The sequence below is a fragment of the Carettochelys insculpta genome, chromosome 8 (assembly GCF_033958435.1).
Source record: "Carettochelys insculpta isolate YL-2023 chromosome 8, ASM3395843v1, whole genome shotgun sequence".
Lineage (NCBI taxonomy): Eukaryota > Metazoa > Chordata > Testudines > Carettochelyidae > Carettochelys > Carettochelys insculpta.
The window spans coordinates 34,687,917-34,709,723 of record NC_134144.1 but is presented as its reverse complement, the minus strand read 5'-3'; the positions used below and the strand labels follow the sequence as shown (position 1 = coordinate 34,709,723).

General features: G+C 43.7%; 1 pseudogene; it reads right to left on the bottom strand.

The window, feature by feature from the left end:
• Window positions 1-339: 339 nt before the first annotated feature.
• LOC142016741 (dynein axonemal heavy chain 11-like) lies at window positions 340-20,408 on the bottom strand (annotated as a pseudogene).
• Window positions 20,409-21,807: the final 1,399 nt, after the last annotated feature.

Here is a 21,807-nt window from a genome sequence, read left to right as displayed (position 1 = left end):
AGGTCAAGCACCAGCATGTGGTCCTAGCTGGAACATACAAACCTATTCAATCTCTCTCACTGAAAGTGGGAAAAGAAGAGGAAGAGATTTCTCTATGGTGGCATCTCTCCTCACGCTCAGCAGATTGGGGACCTGAACCTTTTAAGGTTAGTTCCACATAGCCAATGACTTATGCAGCAAAGTGTTGTGGGGGAAAGACATTCTGGCCTGAGTGGGCACGTGCGTGAGCACATACCCAGATCCACCCCAAAACAAACAAAGGTGTCTCGGTAACAGACATACTGCACTTGAAAAGCTAACTGGGCCGTGAAGGGAAGCTTGGGTCTCTCAAATAAAACATCACAGATGTAAATGAAAGCGGAGTCTGTCACAGCCATTCAGGTTGTTTGTCCTCTCCCGCCCATTGTCAGAAGGTTCTGCCTGCTGCTCTGCTTTGTGAAATGCAACATAAAAAGCTGGTGACAGAAGGGAGACAAGGGTTTTAGCCAATGGTAACACTAGATTAAAACAGCAGCACACAAACATATTGATCTCTTCCTGAATAGTAACCTTGAGCCAGAACTGATATATTGAATTGATCTTATTCAGCTCATCCATGAGAAAATAGAGCAGGGAAGCTCTTGCCATTACTGGGTGATAATGCTCACGAGTGTCATTGATCGTTACTTTGTTGATTTTAGCTTCCAAAACCTGTGAAATACCAGAGATACAGACATTGTGTGTTAAAAGCTGGAGCTGGCCTGAACGGGCCTGACACTGCAGTGAGGTCTTGGGAGAAGCCAAAGAGTTTGAAAGTGATGGAGTACCAACAACTCTGGGGTCTGTTTCTGGGTGATTCTGAGAGCACCAGGATCTGCCACATTCAAGATTAAGATGTGTTCTCAACTTCCACTGCAGTCAGTGAATGCTGACAGCACACAGCAGGAGCTGTTCACCCTTTGAAGGATCAGGCCCTTGAAGCAGTTGCAAGATTAAGAACTACATGAACTTCTCTTCCCTACTTCAGTTACTTTTCAAATCACTTCAGAGCATTAGAAATTCTAACGGTTGGGTCCTAAAATTGGTTCTCATACAGCACGCTCAATAAGGCAATGGAATTTTGAGTGCAGACACTGCAGGATTGAATCCCAAATATTTAATTTCAACCCATTTGTTTCTCGCCGCTCAAACATTTTAAAAGAAAGAAAGAAAATAAATCAGTGATTACTCTCCCTCAATGGGTTTTGTGAACTGAGAATAGAGAGAAGACACAGAAAGTATCCAGCTACTATATATGCCCATAGCAAATGCAGCTGCTTGTAACGTGCTAGAACATCTGCAGGAACATGACATTCATGCAGAATCACACACATTAGAATACAGCTTTATACAGAGAAGAATTTAGTTATGAAAGCAACATAAATCTATTTTATAATAGCCTTTCCCACTGCCTCCCCTTGCTCTATTTACATAATTTAACTGAAGAATACTCCCAAATTGATCACGGTGGGTCAAATCCTCAAGTCCTTCCTACATTTTTACTCGATCGTTATTACTCTAAGTAATGTCGGGGTGAAAACTGATCAAGTAGTGCAGCATTTGGCCTTTTTTGTATGAATAGCCACCATGCTATTGCGTCTCTTCAGAAAAGGCAAGAAGCTACCAAAAGAACGACAGGCAGAAGAAGGAAGTGCCTATCTGAAACAGCTAAACTCGTTTTAGGCACAGCAGATCACATTTTGCAAAATGCACTGCTAGTCTGCAGCAACTACACATCATGGACTATTGGGGTGCATATTGAGGTACATTAGGAGAAGCATTTCCAGCAGATCTAGAGAAGTTATTATTCCCCTCTACTCGTTATTGATAAGGCCACATCTAGAGTGTTGTGCCCAGTTCTAGGCCTCCCATTATAGAAAGGATGTGGACACACTGGAGAGGGTTCAGAGGAGGACAACAAAAATGATTAAGGGGCTGGAGCACATGACCTGTGAGGAGAGGCTGAGAGATTTGGTGTTATTTAGTTTGCAGAAGAGAAGACAGAGGTGCAATTTGATAGCAGTCTTCAGCTTCTTGAAAGGGGGCTGTAAAGAGGATGGAGAGAAATTGTTCTCCATGGTGACAGATGGCGGAACGAGGAGCAAGGGTCTGAAGTTACAGAGGGAGAGGTGTAGGTTGGATATCAAGAAAAACTATTACACCAGAAGGGTGGTGAAGAACTGGAATGCGTTAGTAAGAGAGATTGTGGAATCTCCATCCCTAGAGGTTTTTAAGTCCTGGCTTGACATAGTCCTGGCTGGGATGATTTAGTTGGGTTGATCCTGCTTTGGGTGGGGGGGCTGGACTAGATGACCTCCTGAGGTTCCTTCCTGCCCTAGAATTCTATGATTCTATAAGGACCTGAGTTTCTATTCCCCTGCACCTTGCATAGTAATTTACACCTGTGCAAAGCAAGTGGCAGAAATGCTACCATTCCAGCTTTGCAATGCTGTATATGATGGTAGAAGGCCCACGGTCATAGACAGTCAGCCCCTCAAATGTGAAAGTTTGCAGAGTAAGAGGCAACCCTTTCCTGATTCCAAGTCCCAGCTCAACTAGCCTCTTTCAGATTCACACTCACCCATTTTTAAAGGAAGTGTTCTAAAAGGTTCTTTTAAACCCCAGTCAGTCTCAATAACCTGGTTATAAAGAGTTCGGTTGCTTTAGTTTATTTGCTGGCTTCTTTCGAAAGAGGATTTTAATGAAATATTTACTATCGGTAGCTGTTTCATTAATTTAGGTTGTTTCCTTTGGAATCTGTAACTTTATTAAACCAAGGATTCTTACAGAGGAAATGTTGGCACTGATTTATGTTAGTTTAAAGTCACCTACGTGACAGGTAGCAATGAGCCTACAGTCAGACAAAATACAAGCTTGCAGCTGATGTGCAGATTTACCCAATTTACTGGGTTCCTTTGGAACAACTTACTTGCAGTCCCTTAAAAGTCCAGGCAGGATGCATACACATAGGGTAATCAGCTCCAACCACATGCTTTCATTCTTCCTTCTGACTACAGGGCTCAAGCAAGCCTGATGGAAGAGTAGCTCAGCAGGGTTCACAGTTTCACAGCACTTACTGAATCCTCTTCACCTAAGGAAGTGAGCGCCATCCTTTTAAAAAGATAATTCGTAGACATGTGATTCATGTTCCGAGACATTTCTGCAGTTGTTGATGATGATGCCATCTATTCTGAGTTCTGGAAGGGATAATAGGAGCTCTGTGTTCTGATTGGGCTTGAATGCTAACACACTCAGATTTTTTTTGGTCAAGTCACTTAATCACTATCTCAGTTTCTCTATCTGCAAAACAGGAATGAAATTGGCATTTTTCTACCTAACAGGGATAACCTGAGCATAAATTAGTTAGTTTGTAAAGCACTTTGAAGATGAACAAGAGATGTAAGTGCTACATATTTATTACTGATCTCACATGATGTTTTATACTTATGAATATGCTATTTCTCTCTAATCTGCATCTGAACTACGACTTAAAACTGCACTGATTTCTAACATCAGCTCCTCGGTTTGCATACGTAGAAGTGCTTGTACAAGAGATGCAATGATCTGCAGCAGCACAGCGAAATTAATATGGAGTTCCAAAATGTGTATTGCATCCATCTCTTTCAAGTTACTTTCTTGAGTTGCTCAATTTGCATGCATTATGCCTCCACTGATGTTGGTTTCCCTACTGGACGTATGATTTTACTGTCAGATCTGACAACTTAGGGCCACAGGAAACAGCTCAGGATCTGCCTGAAATTCACTGGAGTAATTCTTGCATCATTCCCTCTGGTGTTTGTTCTCCTTGGGCCCTTGGGAGTTAGATGCTTAGGTGCTTTTTCAAAAACTCACTACGTGCCTATCTGCACCAGTGCCTAAGTACCTTTAAAAATCTGGACCCTTTGTTTTATGATTGAACAATGAAAAACAACCAATTACTCAATACAGTTCAATCTCAGCATAATTCCAAACTAAATAACGCAGGAAAAAATACCAGTAACCTTTTGTCTCACAAGAAATTATGAAAGGAGTTAAGTGTCAAAGAAAAGCTAATTTTCAGTTAACAGTTTCATGTGATATGTAAAACATCAATCTAATTTGTTCTTGCAGCTTTTATTGTGAATTTACTAAAGGGTTTCATTATGATTAAAACATTTTATAATTATCAGGGCACAAATTACAGAGATATTCTACTACACCGCATACACAACCAGTTTCACCTACATACACAACCAAGATTATTACTCATGGAAAAAGAGCTATTAAAAAGACACTGAAAACAGTGAGATCCTCACAGATTAATATGTTGGAAAAAAAGAGATGTGCTGCAATAAGTATAATTATGAAAGAAAATACATCTGGTTTTGATCAAAAAGAGCCATTTACATCTTATCAAAATGATCATTATTGTTGCAGATCAGATTTTTTTTTCATATTTTTCTTTTATTTCTATTTGCTATGCACTGTAGTATTTCCAGCTTCGCAGCCAGAAGTGAATCCCCCAAGGAAATTACTCTTGACAGCCAAAAGGCGTGCCAGTAATTCATCCTCAAGCATTTTCAACTCAATTTTAAAATAATTTTGCTGCTTTGTGAGTTCAGCCTGAAATGAAGATGGCTAGTTTGCAAATCTATAAATCAAAGTATGTTAATATAGGAAGTATTGCATCTCTCTGCTTCAAACACACTGATCTCCTAAACCTTCATTAGAAGTCTAGATTTTAGTAATTAAGTTTTGGGTTAACATCAAAGGGAAGAATGTATAAAATGTGACCTTTTTTCTGAATATCATTAAGCAGATTGAAACCAGAAATATTAGGCAATTATTGGCAAAACATTCCATCCTAATAAATATCAGTTGAACAGCCATATTTACTGGTGAGTACACCACTCACCAGTCATATCATCCCCTTTCAGGCAAAAACAAGAAGAGGGATCATACATAACAGTAATAGCTTCAAAACCATGGAAAACCTGAGGCACTATCTCTTTGGTTCAAAGGGAAGTAGCTGAGTACACCTGGTCAAGGTGTGGCCTAAGGATACAGACCCTTGCTGATTTGCTGAGAATCACGGCTACAAATGTCAGTCTGAGGGAAGCCACGTGGCATGCCTGCCCTACCAACAGCTGTAAAAGGCAGCTTAGTGACTTTGTTGGCATTGGTCCCTGGTCCTCACTCGCATCTTTCAAGTGAGTGCAAACCATAGATTTAGAGCACTAACTTCTCAGTACCTATCTGTGCGAGAATCAATGGGATTCTGAAAGGATTATGCTCTCTACAGGTCGCTCCCCACAGCCCTTCTGATGACTGAGAGCTCCAACCCCCAAGCCAATAGAATCCTACACTTGTAGGAAGGTTGAGGAGAAGCTTCTGAAGAGGGTATTTCATGGGCTTTAATTAAATATTCTGCCTTGGCATTTTTCAGGGCTCACCTCACGTGAGTCATTTGATGCTTTCGTTTGCCATTATGTTGTGTTCTCCCTTTCCCCATTATTTCTCAGTCATCAAAGCGTGGCTTCCTCAGTGGCAATTCTGTGCATTCCCACTCCAAAGCACTAACACCATTATGTTCAGTTCTACTAGAGTAAAAACACAAATGACATTTTTACAAGTATAAAATGTGTGTTTATTTCACACTCCAAAAGCCATTTCCCATGAGGCATAAAATATTTCAGTTCAAAAGGCACATTCAAAAATGCGCTTATAAATAACATCAGACAGGTAGCCGTGTTAGGCTGTACTCCAACAAAACAAAGCAGCAGAAATGTAGCACTTTAAAGACTAACAAAATGATTTATCCGGTGAACATATCCATCTCAAACATACTAGGATGCTCAGTTGACAACATTCGTACTTGGTGTGTACCCATTCTGTGGGGAACAGAAACTTTAGGGCAATATTTTCAGAAGTGTCCAAGTCACTGATTAGCTAAAGTCCGATTTTCAAAGGTGATTTGGACACTTAGGACCTCAGGCTTATTTAAAGTCAGTGCAATTTATTTTCCTAAATGTATAAGATCCCAAATCCTTCTGAAAATCCATGTTATGCTCCTCAATTAAATATTTAGGCACTTCTGAAAATCTTAAACCTTCGCAATAAACCCATCTGTACTGCAACCTTTCCCCCTCCCCCAGCACCCTGGGTCAGTGAGTCTCACAGCCTGGGATCAAGTCACTCAGACTTGCACTGCTCTGCTAAAAACAGCAGGGCAGACATTTGTACCCACCTCACTGGGTTCACAGCCCGGGCTCCAGTCCATGCCCAAACATCTATGCTGCCGTTTTTAGCTCTGTAGCACAAACCCAAGTAATTTGATCCGAGCTCTCAGGCTACGTCTACACAGCAGGTGCTATTTCGGGATACACAGGTATCCTGAAATAACTGCCTGCGTCTAAGCAACAGGCCCATTGTCTCCAAACAGTTTTTGAGATAACAGGTGTGCCATTCTGGTATCCCTGTTGTGATAGAGTGGGGGGAGTGCATGTGTGAGACTCAGGCTGTATGTGTGTGAGACAAGCAGAGCAGCTCCCAGCGGCTAAGGATGACCCTGGGGCTATAACCTAGGCTGGCAGGTAACACCTCTGCCCTGAACAAAGAGGAGGGAGGAGCCAAGAGGGGGTTTTTGAATCGGAGGCGGGGAGTTAGAGGCTGGCGGGAGAGGGAGCTGGAAGGCAGCCAGCCTGGCGAGGGGGGAAGCTACACCCCAGAGGGGCACCCCTTGGGCTCCTCTCCCCAGGATGGGTTGGAATGACTGTCTCTGCCTGCTGCACTGACTCTTCTGTGAGAAACTGTGCCACTGTCACCTAATAAACTTCCTGTTCTACCTGCTGAGTGAGAGTCACTCCTGCCTGCGGATGGGGTGCAGTGCTTGGGGACCCCGAACCCCATCACACCTGTACAACGCATCGCATGAGGAGCCCAGGGATGCCTCAGGACTGGGCTTTATTTTGGCACGTGGCACTGTTTAGACAGTGCCACATGACAAAATAACCCATTTCAAAATCTACTCGAAATAAGCCACAATTTGAGTAGTGTGAATGACGCAGCTTATTTTTAGCTTACAGTGCTGCGTAGACATAGCCTGAGGCTCCTTGTTGCTGGATTGCTTCAGGATCGTCTCCTGGCTGTGGGATTGCCCAATGAGGAGACAATGCATCTTCCAGTTAGCCAGAGAGGAGCACAGGCCACAGGTGGCTTGAAGCAGTGCTCACAGCACAGAGGCCCCACAGCCTGTGTTTTTCACCACCAGAAGTGGCCAGGGGCATATGAATCTGGGGTTTTGCTACGGTGTGTTTGAAAGACAGAACTCTCTGTAAATTCAAAAAGAGCATCCCCATTTGGATGCCGAATCCCACTAAAATTAGGACTACTGAGATCCATGGCTTTAGTTTAGTCCATCTATCTAAACCCATGAAGAGGTTAAAGTGATTCAATACTGTTCAGATTGACACTAGTGTATGGCAATTATAACCTGGTCCACTGAGCACAATGAATAAAAATTCACCTGCAGGCCTGATGGGTGATGTGCATTAGGATAATCAATACAAATTGATGGATGAACATGAAAAAGTTTGTTGAACTGGTTCCTCCAGCAAGTAGGTGTCATTCTAAAGAGCAGTAACTAACATGACAAATGTTACAGAAACCCTGCCCCTCTTCCCCTGCCACATGCGTTGAAGGATTCAAATGGTTCTGGTCTTCCTAAACTGATGTTTGCCAACATCTGATCTTCTGAACCAGCTGGACTCACAGGGAAATTAATGAAAGGGTTCAAGGCCTGAATTTCTGGTTTGTAGCAGGCTTTGCAAACTGTGTGTGGTGATTCAGCCAGAATTTAAGATGAAACTCACATTCCTTATTTTCTTCTGAAGAAACAAAATGTGACTGAGAGAAAAACAGCTTGTCTGAACAGAGGAAGTTATTCAACAGGTCCAAAGGAGGCTTGAGCACGTATTGGGACACAAAGCATGCATTTCAGAAGTCATTCACATTCAGAACTGCAACCAAAATATAATTAGCAGCAGTAACTTATGAGTCTCAACATACCAGGAAATCGCTTCTTGAATCAAATGCCTCCTGAGGGCATGAGAAATTAAACCTGCCTTTCCACTCAGGGGAGGGGAGGGGTGCATGCCAGCATATCTGTAGTCAGCATAAGAAGGGCTCTGCATTTAGTTTTACAGGGGGTGGGAGGGAGCCAGGACAGAAGGAGGCTGCTCTCAATAGTTAGACATCTAAAGTTAGGTAGGGAAATTAAGATAACAAGAGGAAAAAGGTGAAAGGATTCAGACAAGAATGTGGGGATGGTGCTGACTCCAGTTTGTTCCTTAGTGTGACCTGTTTGATTAGGGATCTCCCAGCTGCTGAACTTGGATCGAAGTTTCAAGACTCAGGATTTCATTACTGTGGCTCATTAACTATTTTGTCCCCCTCTGATTAAAGAGTAGAGGAAGGGAAGGAATTCGTTCTATGGCATGACACGAAAAGATTTCTCTCGTGCTTAAATTGTAGGTAAGAGCTGAATTGTGGCAACCTTCCCAGGGTTATGTGATTTAATGAGACTAGACAAGCCGAGTACCTGAAAAAGCCAGTGCTATGGTCAGAAATAATCTTGGGCAACAGAGGCCACGACCATGAGAGATTGGCTATTCTCAGTCTCCCCCAGGGCCATGGGATGGAAAGAAGAATCCCTGGTGGTTGCACAAAGGGCTGTAGGTGCAGCTAACCTTGAGGGAGGGAAAGGCTTCTGGGTTAGAATGTGGAGGAGGGGAAAATGCCACTAGGTAAAAGGCAGAGTGAAGAGCTGAAGAAGGCACTTGTAGTAGCCCTTCCTCTGTTTAACGCATGGTCTCAGAGAAGAGGGTACAAGACTTGAATGAAGGGGAATAGAGCACACATCTCAAAAGAGAGATGTAAGGACACTAAGAGTGGAGGATAAGGATCCCTTCCAGCCACTTCTCCTCTTGGAGAGAGGAGACAAAAGCACTGTTAAATGTTGCGTATTTTTGATGCCACGGTGGCAGCACATCGCTATAATCCACCTGGTGCCACAGCTGGGAAGTGAGGTGTTCCATGTTGGTGCGCTGGGGAACATGACTCAACACCATCCCTGGAGTATACAGCCAGGATTGTACAGACTGAACTCTGGCACCAGCTTTAGTTTTCCCCTGTCAGGTGTGCATGGGTGTAAGTCAGCCAGGGAACAGTAGAGCAGCTGGAAGAAGATGCAGCTGGGCCCAGCGTTCAGGGGCCATGTAGCACCCAGATCGTCACACTCTGATCACACCGTTGCCAGAGGAGAATTTAGATGAAAAGCAGCATTAACTATAGATTAACAGAAGTGGAGAGGAGGCTGATGGCATAAATGGCATCCGTAAGAGATGGATCATAAGCAGAATTACCTTCCTTGCGTTAGCCTATGCCTTCCAAGTGGTGGGGTCAAGTACCGGATCAAGGATTTCTGCTGAGTGTGCTCTCCAAACAGCATCTCCAGCAACACCTGTCTGCTGTATAACATCAACATACCTGTAAAATCTACAGGGACCAGGGGAGAAATGGACACAAGGCTGAAGATACTACCAGAGAACTCAGTTAATTTTTTCACTGGCTACTTTGTGAAGCTGAAGGTAAGAAAGCAGTTTTGTAGAGTTTTTAATACTTCCTGGGCTATAAAGAAACCAGCGCAGCCTGAAATTATCCCCTGCACCTCTTCAGTTGCTCAACAAATAAATGTTGCTTTTCCTACTAATTCTGGTAGCTGCCAACTACCTTTTACCCTGCCAGCCTCAAATGGATGACTTTCAGATCTGAGCCATCTCTGCTTTTTATCCATTTGCTCCCCCTGGAGCAGGTGGGTCAATCAATAGAGGCCAGTGTTCACTGTTTGTAAGAATAGTGGCGTTTTGTGTGGATCTGTATCGCTAGGCAAACCTTCATTGTTCCATTTAGCAATTGTTGCATCATCCGTCAGCATGGAGATTGGATCAAGACCTTCCGTCACTGGAATGGGGACCTAAAGTAATAAAGGTTAACTTTTAAATTGCTAGTTTCAATGGCATGTGTGTCACAATATCTTGTCACACGTTTGTAATGCATGTAACGAACAAGCTGCATCAACAGGAAAAAATGCATTATGCTTCCTAACTTTTTACTAATCAACACATGAATGTAAGAAATTGGGTTATAATTATAAACTGTCAAAAGACAGGGAATACCCAAATTAAGACTATCATACTGAACTTAACTCTCCAGTGCTGCACATATGGAAAACAATTTGAATTGTCTGTGCAATACTCTGAAGTAATTTGGAGTGATACATGCTTATAAAGGCAGAAGAGGGTTTACTTAGGGTGAGCAAATGTCCCCTTTTAAAGGGACAGCCCCATATTTAAGCCCCACTGCAGGTGTGTCTACTTTTTCTTAAAAATAGGCAAATTGTCCCACATTTTCTGTTTCTCCCCACCCCCACAACAGGGCTAGCTGGGTCCTTGCTCACCAGTGCCCATCCAACAGCAGTGAGTGGTGGGGCTCTAGTGGCTGATGCTGGGATGGGGGTGCCAGGCTGGTGGTCAGGCAAAGCTGGTGTGTAGGGCCAGCCACTCCCCCCCGCTTGTCCATCAGTGCAGTTCTTGCTGCGTGCCTCCTCTTGGCCAGCAGACACCCGTCCGCCGGTTTGCAGCCAGTGCTGTCTGTTGCTGCAGTGGCTGGTGAGCGCCAGCAGGCGGTGGTGGTTACGTGTCATGTCTGCTGCCCACCCATCGGCCTTTTACATGATTCCCCCCTCATCAGCAGGGCTGCTGGGCTTGCCGGGTCCCTGGGCAAGGTAGGGAGGGGGCTGCTTCATGCCCCTGCAAGGGACCTGGGCCTCAGGCGGAAGGGGTGGGGCTGAGGTTACACTCCCACAAACAGTCCTCAGCATTACCCGGAGAGCAAGGTGCGTCCCCCAGGCAGCCTGGACTGCGGCACTTTGGCAGTGATTTAAAAGGCCCAGGGCTCCGGTTGCTGCCGCAGTAGTGGGGGTGGTAGTGGGAGCTCTGGGCCTTCTGTATGGCTGAGCCTCAGGACGGTTGCCACCTTTGGCTCCTCCCCACCCCGCCACTGGCAGGCCTGCCCCTGACTGTTCTCTGCCCCTTTCCATTCTCTGTCCCGCTGCTCCCCTGGCAGGGTGCATCCTGCTCCCGGCAGTGTGCAGAGAACCAGCCCCTGCTCACACCATTCAGCTCACCAACAGCCCGGCTGGCAGGCTCCTTCCTCCCTCCACTGCCTCTCGTTGGCTGGCAACTGTGGAAAGCTCAGGACCTTCTGGCCCACGGTGCTGGGCAGGAAGAGCCAAGCCCCATACAGCACTGGCACAGAGAAGTGTCTCCAACCCTCAGCTATGCTCTGGAGCAGGAGGGAGAAGCTATTTCCAACCTGTTTGTGCCCTGACACTGCAGGCTTCACAGCAGCCTCCCAGGCAGGGGCTAATTACCCTTTTCCCTCACTCCCCCTGCCCCTGTGGCTGGAAGAAGCACCTGTCCCTTCCCTCCAGCACAGTGCTGAGAGGCTGCTGCTGGCATGTTTTGGTGTGAATCCTGACAGAAACCTGGGAAGGGCGGCCTGTTAGCCTGCATGCCCTCCACGTGTTGCCTCGAGAAGACACAGTGCCAGATACCAGGAGAAGCAGATCTGTCCCAGGGTCCCAGCCAGGCATGGAGAGTGTAGCGCACTGAGCAGGGAGGGTTAAGTCAGCCACCCCAGACTCACGTGACAGAGGCGTGTGCGTGTGCCACCTCTCCCCACGCAGACCTTAATGATAAGAAGGTAGGTAAAAAGACTCCAGCTATACAGTATTTCGTTTTAACACGGGCTCAGTCAACTTGATGTGAATTTGAGTGTTTATACGACATATCGCTGATGGATTACCATTGACCTCGCTTGAATACAAATAATTTTACCAGGTGTCCCGGATTCAGCATTGGGAAATATGGTCAACCTCGGTTCACTGAATATTAATCCTTTTGCAATATAATCAGTACCCAGTGGGCCATTTCTACTCTCAGTCACATTGTCTTATAGCTGGAAGAACTACAAGAAGCCCTGTGGCACCTTACAGAATAGCAGATATTTTGGAGCATAAGCTTTTGTGGGCAAAGACCTGCTTCGTCAGATGCATGAAATGCACGTCTGGCGCAGCGGGTCTTTGCCCATGAAAGCTTATGCTCCAAAATATCTGTTAGTCTATAAGGTGCCACAGGAATTCTTGCTGTTGTTCAAGATACAGAATAACATGGCTACCTGGCTGATACTTACAGCTATAAGAAATCCTTTGTCTTCAAATAAGGGCAGGTCTGCACTACAGAGGAAGGTTTAATTAAGGTAATTATGTTAATTACATAGATAAGTTGACATACCTTACTTTGGACTTCTGCTCCATCTTCACTAAAGGAGATTGTTGGGAACCTGTGCGACCTTCGACTTCCCTCACTTCAATGGGGGACAGGAGTACTATGGTTGACAGCAGTTCCTTGTGTAGTCGATTTAGCGCGTCCTCACTAAGCACACTAAATCGAACTCTGTAAGCTCGACCATGGCAGGATCTATCTTTCCGCTAGTGTAAACGTACGCTTAGCTACTGCAGACCTAGGCTGGTATGACAGAGCAGAATTTAGCTGTACACAGGCAATATAGGCAAGTTCTTTGCTCTTTGTAATTCATGACTGCAGAGTGTTTAAGATTACGGCTGCCCACGTTACATTAACGTACATGTGTATATTTTAGTTCCGTATTTTTAAGAAAAAGGGAGAATCCGGCCCACTTTTTGTCCCGTAGGAGCACAAAATTGCTCTCATGGTGGTTTAATCAGTCCATAAAGCAGGCATAATCAATTATCGCCTCTTCCCACACTGCCCCTGCCAGAGGTCCTGCCCCCAGACAGCATGGGCCTGCTGTGTCCCCTAGGCACTCTTAGACCTTCATCAGTCTAAACTTCTTGGTCCAGGGATGGTTAAGGTCCAGGGACTAGAGAACATAATACAAAAATAAAATTAAGAATAAGAAGAAAATTAAAAAGATTTTGTGGTCTGGGCAAAAGCCTCTGGTGGCCCAGATTTGGTCCCCACTCTGCTTATTGACTATCTTTGCCATAGAGGAGTCCTCTAGTGTGAGGGACTCCTTTGGGTGACACTGAGCTGCTTCACTGTTCCCTTGACACCTACTGTTCCACCATTGTTGCAAAGGCTATACTTGGGAAAGCGGAAGCATGTTTCCTTTGTACACGGAAAGTCCTTAGTTACTAGGGTGATCCCTTCATGTTCTTGGGAGCCCACGTAATAATTTAGCATAGCACCTACATTGCTCTAATTTCCTGAGGCCAGCGTGGCACCCCAGACAGCCCCAGAATCAGGAAAGAAAAAAAACAGTCCAAGATCAACTTTGTACTCCCCTCTTCCGAGCTGTGCCTAGCACTCTCTCTGGCCAAACCACAGGATTCACAAAACATTAATTACAATGCTGCTTTCTCTGTGAGCTTCCACATTTTCATGGACAAAAGCTACTAAATGAAACTCCACTGTAAAATTGCAGCACAAAACACTGGTATTACATAATAACAAAGAGGAAGCCGTGCTAGTCTATACACTATCAAAACAAAAAGCAGTCAAGTAGCACTTTAAAGACTAGCAAAATGGTTTATTAGGTGAGCTTTTGTGGGACAGACCCACTTCTTCAGACCATAGCCAGACCAGAACAGACTCAATATTTAAGGCACAGAGAACCAAAAACAGTAAGCAAGGAGGACAAATCAGAAAAAGATAATCAAGGTGAGCAAATCAGAGAGTGGAGGGGTGGGGGGGAAGGTCAAGAATTAGATTGAGCCAAGTATACTTGGTTACTTGCATACTTGGCTCAATCTAATTCTTGACCTTCCCCCCACCCCTCCACTCTCTGATTTGCTCACCTTGATTATCTTTTTCTGATTTGTCCTCCATGCTTACCGTTTTTGGTTCTCTGTGCCTTAAATATTGAGTCTGGTCTGGTCTGGCTATGGTCTGAAGAAGTGGGTCTGTCCCACAAAAGCTCACCTAATAAACCATTTTGCTAATCTTTAAAGTGCTACTTGACTGCTTTTTGGTATTATATAAGTATAATATTTTACAATGTCTTAAGTAAGATTATTACTTCAAAATTATGCTAAGTGATTCATAATCAAAACACTTCAAACGAAATTAGTTAATCATATAAAACACTATATATGACTTTTATTTCTATCTTTCTTTCTTTCTTTTTTTGTAATTAACTTGGAGACTGGCCCTCAGTCAAACCTAGCCACCTGGAAAGTTTCTGCTTGTAACATTCAGCTTTTTGTGAGTCATAAATGTACAAAGAAGACTTTTTACAATAGAAAAAGTACCTTTTTTCCCCATCCTGGCATAATTCAATACCAATGAATGGATTTTACTCAGGCTTGCAAAAAAAAAATCACATTTCAACTGAAACCAAGCATGAAAAATTTCAGATGTAAAGGAAATTTTCATCTGAAGGAAAGTTATGAACATGAGACAACAGCAGGTTAAGATGGACGTCTCAATGCAACCTTAACTGTAGCATTCACTATGAAGCCAGTGTTATAACTGAACACTAAATCTTCCTCTGTGCTCCACTGGTGCACAATGGAGGGGAGAGAATAGAATATTAGCAGCCTGTCCTCTCATGCAAGCAACAGAGAAGCTTCTCTACACAGCACTCAGCAGAACATTGTACTGCCAGGGCCTGGCAATTGCTCTGGGCTGCAAACCATTTCCCCAAGGTCTGTGGGTTATTCTGCATGTCTAGTCCTGATCAGTTAGTGAATATGTTTCAAAGAACAGCAAACACTGGCATAATTTGCTTTTTTCGGTAGAGCACTTGGCTGATTTATTATTTCCAAATGTACCTTCTATACAGTCATTTGCTGAAAGTACACTTAAGCTATATGGTGAATCAACAGGTTAAAAAGTCAGTATAGTGGGTGCTGGATTTTTCTGATTACTTGTGCTTTTTAAAATAAACAGTATAAGTGCTCCAATTAATAAGATGTGCCCATGTCTTGAATTATCCTCTGGTTCTTTAAGTTAGGCATCCACAGGTTTTGAACTAGTTCACATTGGTATTTCTTTGCATAATACCCAGCATAAGAAAAAGCTTCTGGTAGGAACCCCTCACCACACAGAGTTTTCTCTTGTTCACGATCCTGACTGAGCTCATCTCATGTCTTCTGACTAGAATACAAGGACTAACGATCCTTGTTAATTAATGGTTTTAAAAAAAACTGCAGAAAGGAAGTCATTATTGCCCTGGGATCATGTGGGGGCTATTCAGATGTGTTAGAAACAAGACTGTTTGCAGTTCACACTCAGCAAGCCTCAGTTAAGTTGCACAAAATATCTGTGTTTGACGTTGCGTTGCTCTAGTGCAGGTTGATTTTGGCCAGAGGGGACAAGCGCCAGTCAACAGCATAGTAATAAATGCTGCAAAAAATCGGAATTTTTATGGAAGGGTTAAAGCTTCATGGCCTAGGTGACTTTAGGGATTGTTAATATCTCTGATATCCGGAAGACTTATGCAACATCAACTCAGGGAAAAGTCGTTGAAAGTGACTGGTGATTTGTATGACATAGGGTGGTGGTCTCTGTGATCAGCAGGCAGATGACCTCAAATGAAAGCTCTTGTTCTCTAAGGACATATGCTAAGACAACTCATTTCTTATAGGCCACACAACAACCATCCAACAATAACAGCTTTGGGTCATTACTAATCTTGGTTAAATTTAATTCAGTTTGGTGCAGGTGATAGACTGTATTCTACCACCAATTCTTTGAGGTATCCAATCTCTTCACTGAACTGTTGCTTGGAGAGACGCCTAGTGAAGGGCTTGCCATTAAAACTCACCTCACTGTTGTCTTCATCTAGTGAACGACTCAATGCTATTAGCATCAACCTTGAGGTCAAAGATGGAATGAGTACAGGGACAGAACTAAGTTCTCAAGCCAACAAATGATATTTTGGGTCAGGACTCAGGACACTGGTGGAATGGCAGGGGAAACTTACATTGCCATTGCCTGTTTCAGGGCTTGATCATGCATCCAGTAAAGTCAATAGATTTGCCATTCGACTGGTGCACAAATGAGACCTTATTCCTTTTCCTGAGTCTAGAGAACTTCTGCTTCCAAGACTGTGCATTCAGACTTTCCCCCAGGAATTAGAAGAAAAAACCCACCACTGGTTATTTGTTAGTATACCGATGATTTTCAGGATGAAATTCAATGTAATTCAAAAATATATATATGCACATTAATACAATAGAATGTTCCATTTATGTAGCACTTATAAAGCACTTCATCAGACAGAATTTTGAGCAAGATTACCTTTCTAGTATTTGCAATGTGTAACTATCACTGCAGTAAGAGGTTTGGCATCAAGCTAATGAAATAGTATTTGCTCCATAGAATTTTAGATGAAAAGAAATGAAAGCTCGTCTTCTCTAAGGACAAGACAACTCCATACAGGCCACACAACAACCATCCAATGATAACAGCTTTGGGTCATTACTGACCTTGGCCGAATATAATACAATTAGGTACAGGGGATAGACTGTATTTTACCATCAGTCCATTGAGGTATCCTATCTCTTCACTGAGCTGTTGCTTGGAGAGATGCCTAGTAAAGGGCTTGCCACTAAAACTAACCTCGCTGTTGTCTTCATCTAGTGAATAACTCAACTTTTTCCCCCTTTTATCGCTGTCTCCTCCTTTAAATTATTTTTCATTATACTCCTCCTTTTTCATCTCTCTGTTGCTATTCCAGTGCTTGTCAATTGCAACGGGGGGTCATAGTGGAACCAAACAATACGATACATTAGGCGGAAGAAAATATTATCTGATGCTCCTGAATAACCATTTATCACGATAATTTTGAAAGGTCTGCTGTATTAGATTCTTTCTTAAACTGCACTATGTCTATAGTACATATTCAGAGGCATTAGTGTCTCACTAATAACAGACTACACATTCAATTGGGATGTGAGCTTCTTTAAACAGAACGGGTGGGCATTCAGTCAGTCAATCCTTCCTACTCTTTCTGAAAGCTGTATTTTATTTTAAGTTTTGACATAGCGAGTGGGAAATATAATTTTATGTACTCAATTATATCTTTTATTTTTGCTGTTCAGCTTTTGGATTATTCAAGTCAGCCTCAAACTTCTGGCTTGAAAGGCACAAAACCTGGGCCAGTAAATTACAGCAAGAGATTCCCCAAATTAATTTTAACATGGAATAAAATATCTGGAAAATATAAATAAGGTTAAAATCAAGAGGGATGACTAATCAAAAATCCATCAGTCAATATGGATTCCCCTGAGCTAACCTGAATCAACGGACAATATGGATTTTTGATCATTCATGGGTTTGCCATTATTTATTCTCTCTCATGTAATGCCCACGGCACTTCTCAGAGAGCTAATTAGAGAATTATCATATTACTTAAATAAGTAGCCAAAATGGTACGCACCCCAAGCGAGGGCAGTATCATTAGCACTGTTTAATTGTTGCAAATAAAGCCATTGCATCTTATTAAATCGTCTCCATTGTCAATAGCTAAGATTCACTAGCTCCCTTTTTAATGTTCTTGGATGTGTTAGTTACTAGGTAATCTTACAGTTAATATATACCACAGTGAGACAAAATATAAGAAAATGTAAAGGTCAAAAACATGCTTCTATTATGAAAAAATGAATGATAATGACATAATTTTTTTCAGCTCATCAGGTTCTTTGCTAAGTGCCTCTGTTATTGCCAGATCAGTAGTGTATAACAAAGAAATGCTTTCTGTAGGCTGCTTCATTAGCCTGCCCTGTAGGACCTCACCTCCAGACCTTTCACTAATCTGTTGGCCAGCTCAATAGTCTTGTTAGTTCTATTCACTTCTTCTTGGCAGCGGATTTTCTCAGCTGTAGCTCTCTCAAAGGCAGTGGTTAAGGCAGCCAGGTTTGTGTCTAGTTCCTTCAAATAAAAACAGTAAGAAACAACTTTGGATATTGTAAGAACGAGTAAAAATATTTCTGCTGTCTTATTTTATAGTTCTGAAAGTTAAATTATACACTGTGAGACAATGTAAACATAACTGCTCTTAGCATCCTTTCCTACTTCCCATGGCACAGATGGAAAGCGGTCGGAAAAAAATGTGGCAGTTCCTCTAATTTTTGCTGTTTGTTCAAAACAACATTAAAAAACAGCCCACCAGTTTGAGTTCATAAGAGGGAACATAGACCGACTTTTTTTCCCTCGAAAAGCATCTGAAATTTAGCAATTTAATACCATGTACTTCTTACAAGACTTTACAGGAGGTGTCAGAATCACTCAGCAGAGAGCTCCATTCTTAAGCTAAGGAGAACAGGCAGGCTTAATGATGAGAGGTAAAGTTTTACTATTCCTCAAACTTAGCCTGACATAAGCCACATTGTGTCAACCTATCTGCACGTGTCTACACTCAGTTTTGTCTTCAGCAGACATAAGCACCATGTTCTAGTGACATAGTAAGTAGCTCTCCCTTGTGTGCAAATACCCAAACCACCATGAAATTCCATGTGCTAGCTGCACTTCCACCTGGCGTAGACAGGAAGTACTATATTTTCTGCACCTGTGGGAAGAAGCGGCTGTATAAGCAGAGATACAGAACTGCCATGGAAACATGGACCTCTTTGAATGTATTGCATAGGAATTCAGGCAAAGCCAGGGGTAAGACAGGGAACAGCAGCAGGGCTCTGATGCTGAGCTGCAGGCCTGCCACTTCCACAACAGGAGGCATGCCATACTCAGTGGAGAATCGATCAGTGCCCCACAGACCACTGTGGATACCTTAGGGAACCTTAAGCCAGAGACTCCTGCTGTGAGGAGGGCGAAGGCAAGTTGGTAGGGGAACTCTATACAGGTCTTGAGTCAGGATTATTTCAGATGTGTTTACGCAGCCCCCCCGCCCATGTGGGCTTTGCAGCCCAGACGACAGTCTTGGGGTAGTAGGACTCAAGCTAGCATGCTAAAAATAGCTGTGCAGACAACACTTTGAAGCTGTGACGCAAGCTGGAGCTTGGGGTCTGAAGCAGTGTGGGGAGGGCTTCAGAACCAACGTCAAGAGTTGCCTTCACAACCTGAATCTATCAATTCATGCTGGGCAGATTCCTCAGGCTTTGTAGACATAAGCTTTCAAAATTTCCATTATAGTCCAGCCAGTGTCACCAACTGAACATGGACAAATCTGATGAACACGAAAGGACCTCAGGTAAGTGCAGCATGCATTTCTCCTTACAATATTCAATTGGCATCCAGCCATTCCCCATGTTAAGAAGACACAAGGAGCTGAGAAGAGGCAGTGATGTACCAATCAGAGGCAGAGTTGGCATCTGTTGGGTTAGGCAGGGGAAAGGGGTAGGGGATGGGGAGCAGTTTGTATCAGTCCAGTACAACCTCAGAGTTATGAACGCATCAGGAACAGAGGGTGCTTGTAGCTTGGAAATGTTCCTAATATTGAACAAAACATTAAGGTGGTTATTTCAAGAGTTTATTACAGAACACTGACAATACAGCTTTGAAACTTTACAATGCAGAAAAAAAACCTCTGCTTTTAATCATCTTAATTTAAATGAAACAAGCACTGAAACAGTTTTTACCTTGTCAAAGCTTTTTTTTTCAGACTTTCCATTTTTTTAAAGTAATTTATATTTAACACAGCACTGTACTGTATCTGCTCCCCCTCACCCACTGCTGTTTGATTGGCTACTTCCAGTTCCATTTGCAGTGTGATCGTTCGTAACACTGGTGTTTGTAGTTATGAAGTTCTACTGTGCATAGGAATGTTCTTTGTATCAGCCTAAGATGGCGCAATGCAACTTCCATGGGCATCTCTCTTCAGTCCTTGCTTGAAAGTTTCTAGGAATGGCTGCCTTATTTCTGCTGCCCAGGGAGGACACTTACCCATATTACTCTGCAATGAGTTTGACTGGTGGTAAGCAAGCTAGCTAATGGCCTACAGCCCCAGATGGCTTTGGGACACTAGGCCGCAGCTGTGGTCTCTGTGCTTTTGGTATCACCAGAAGTGAGCTATCAGCTAAAGCCAGCATTTGTGGAAACATAGTGTGAGTATTGAGTGCCATTATCCTATATGTGTACCCAGTGAACATGAATTAAAACTGGACTGAGTCTTGCAAATGACCAAGCCCCTGCCAAGTCACAGTCACCATGGCTAGGGCAGAAGAGCAGGAACTGATTAGTAGGCCTACATACTTGCATGATAATGGCTTCCATTTTGAACTGTCCAACTCCAAAATGGATTTTCCATTGACCAGCAGCAATGTGGCATGGCAAGTTTGTAGACTGCCACATGTCTCAACTGGCGGTGCAGTTCCTCATTCTAGTGTCCCTGTGCTGAGGGCTGCGAAAGCTGAGCAGCCAGACCCAGGCATGTTGCCTTTCACAGCCGAAAGCACTGCAGCCATTGCTCAGTGTCCCAGAGCTGCACTATGATGAGATCCTGCCACTCGGTGCTCGTTTTTTGGGCCTGGAAGCAGTTCTCCATCTTCTGCACAGCTGAGCTGTGAACACTGTGACCTCAGCAAACCATCCTCAAGGAACTTGTCACTTCATCTGTCCATTCTAAGGTCTGCAAATCAGGAAAATCACATATCCTGTTTGCAACGCTCTTGAGAATAGTGCAGAGCTCTGTGGGATCCTTGTTGCTCTCAGAGGTGGTGGACACGACAAAATGCTTCATGGATTTATGGGCTTATAGGTGATGACTCTGTGGGTGCTCTGGGGCTTGAGCAGCCACAGGGAAAAATTAGTGGGTGCTCAGCACCCGCCAGCAGTTAAGTTCCCCCCAGCACCTTTCAGCTGCTGGTGGCCCCACTGACCAACTCCTCCTCGCTCTCCCACCAGTTGTTTTGCTGCATTTGGGATGCTGTGGGAAGGAGGAGGTGGCAGGACAGGGGCCTGGAGGAAGGGATAAAATGTGGGGGTGGGACAGGAAGAGGTGGGGCAGAGACTGGAAGGAAGGCATTGAGTGGGGGATGTCAAACACCCTCCCCCCCCCCCCCCCCGCCCCGGGCTAAAAGTGAAGGCTGTGCCTATGTGTGGAATTAACGAACGGTGCAAAAATTATATACACTATGAGATGAAGAAAGTTGCCTACTGGGAAGTTGACCCTCAGCACTCATACATCCCTGGCAACTCATTTCTGCTTACAGACAGTGTGAATAGCTCCCAAAAGGCATTGTGTCCGATGTGAGCACACGGCGCATGGGAATATCTACCCATGGTATTCCACGTTGTAGGGCAAGTGAGATGTGATGTGGAAGAAGGTGTGCGGGCTATTTGCAGAGAAGCCGTGGACAAATGATGTATTAGGGCATTCGCCCTCCTTGATTCTTGTCATGCAAATAGAACACAATAGTCCAAAAGTGTAGGCAATGCAATGTTTATTGGGTTTAATCAAGCAAGCATAACCATAGCTCTGTATGCTGCAGAGCTCCCCTGTCCCTCTTTCTCTTTTTTAGCAGGCATAATTGTATCTGTACTGCACACAATGGTCCTACCCCTTACAATTTATGGTCATCTTATATTTTGGAGGATTGTGAATCTGGGGGCTTTGGTACCATCTCTTTTGTACTGCATAGGAAGGATAAGGAGAGAAGTTATGTTTTGGCCAGGGCTAACTTTTATTTTGCTTTTTAGTGTCTTATGCACTGCATCTCCATTACTCCTTGCCCATGCTGCTTGGTTGCTT